General features: G+C 43.8%; 1 non-coding gene across 1 annotated transcript; it reads right to left on the bottom strand.

Moving 5' to 3' along the window:
- Positions 1–1,118: 1,118 nt before the first annotated feature.
- TRNAY-GUA (transfer RNA tyrosine (anticodon GUA)) lies at positions 1,119–1,190 on the bottom strand. The gene has a single exon. It is a non-coding gene; the product is annotated as a tRNA-Tyr (tRNA).
- Positions 1,191–1,403: the final 213 nt, after the last annotated feature.

Genomic DNA, 1,403 nt, shown 5'->3' with positions numbered 1-1,403 from the left:
TGAGAGTTGGACTGTGAAGAAAGCAGAGTGCTGAAGAATTGATGCTTTTAAACTGTGGTGCTGGAGAATACTCTTGAGAGTCCTTTGGACTGCAAGGAAATCCAACCAGTCCATTCTGAAGGAGATTAGTCCTGGGTGTTCATTGGAAGGACTGATGCTAAAGCTAAAACTTCAGTACTTTGGCCACCTCATGCGAAGAGTTGACTCGTTGGATAAGACCCTGATGCTGGGAGGGATTGGGGGCAGGAGGAGAAGGGGACGACAGAGGATGAGATGGCTGGATGGCGTCACTGACTCGATGGACATGAGTTTGAATGGACTCCGGGAGTTGGTGATGGACAGGGAGGCCTGGTGTGCTGCGATTCATGGGGTCACAAAGAGTCGGACACGACTGAGCGACTGAACTGAACTGAACCCTTCTAGCAGCCTAATCTTTCAAGTTTAGTAAAAGAGTGGCTTACATCTGTCATGCCTGCTTCCTCTCTTTTTATTGACTTCTCAAACCACTGTACTAAAATTGTTCTTGAAAAGATTAGTCCTAACTTCATTTTATGTTTCCAGTTAACTTAATTGAGTTTCCTGTAGTATTTGCATTATTGATCAAGCTCTGTTTGAAACCCTCTCTGCCTCTGGCTTCTCTTGATTTTCTGTCTCTGAGACAGTTTCTTGGCTTTTTCTTATTTTCCACTTGACTTTCCCAATTCCGCCTTTCCCTGACTGTCCAGTTTTACACTTTTCCTAACTCTGCCTCTCCCTAAGCCCTAGTGATGGTGACCCAGGGCTCCCTCTTTAGCCCATGATATCTTTGCTGTTTATCCTCTCCAGATTAATCATCTACTCTTTGGTTTAAATTCCAGCAGTATTCTGGAGACTTCCACATATAAATCTCCTGTTTAAATGTCTCTTTAAAGCTTCATCTACAGCTCATTAAGAGGCATCTCCACTTGGATGTTGTGTTGGTTAGGGTCCAGTTAGGAGATAGAAAATATACCAGCAATTTAAATAAGAGGTTATTTAATAGAAAAAAACTGACTGTAGCCTACCAGGCTCCTCTGTCCATGGAATTCTCCAGGCAAGAATACTAGAGTAGGTTGCCATGCCCTTCTTTCCAAGGGAACTTCCCAACCCAGGGATCAAACCTGGGTCTTCTGCATTACAGGCAGATTCTCTACCATCTGAGCCACTAGGGAAGCAAAAGGAAATGTAAGTCTCTAAAAGTAGAAGATTATTAAATGCAGAAAGCAACTACTACCTCTAGGGCTGTGGAAGAGCAAAAATGTAAGAAATTCAGAATTTAAAAAAGCTACCTTCCTCCCTCCCAGGGCTGACTCAGCCCCTTTGGAGATTTTGGCTGTCAGAGGAAAGAGAAAAACTTGTCAGAGGGCATGGGAGCTGATCTGAGA

This window comes from Bos indicus, chromosome 16 (genome assembly GCF_029378745.1).
Source record: "Bos indicus isolate NIAB-ARS_2022 breed Sahiwal x Tharparkar chromosome 16, NIAB-ARS_B.indTharparkar_mat_pri_1.0, whole genome shotgun sequence".
NCBI classification, from domain to species: domain Eukaryota; kingdom Metazoa; phylum Chordata; class Mammalia; order Artiodactyla; family Bovidae; genus Bos; species Bos indicus.
The sequence above is the reverse complement of the archived record's forward strand: the minus strand, read 5'-3'. Positions and strand labels throughout refer to the sequence as shown.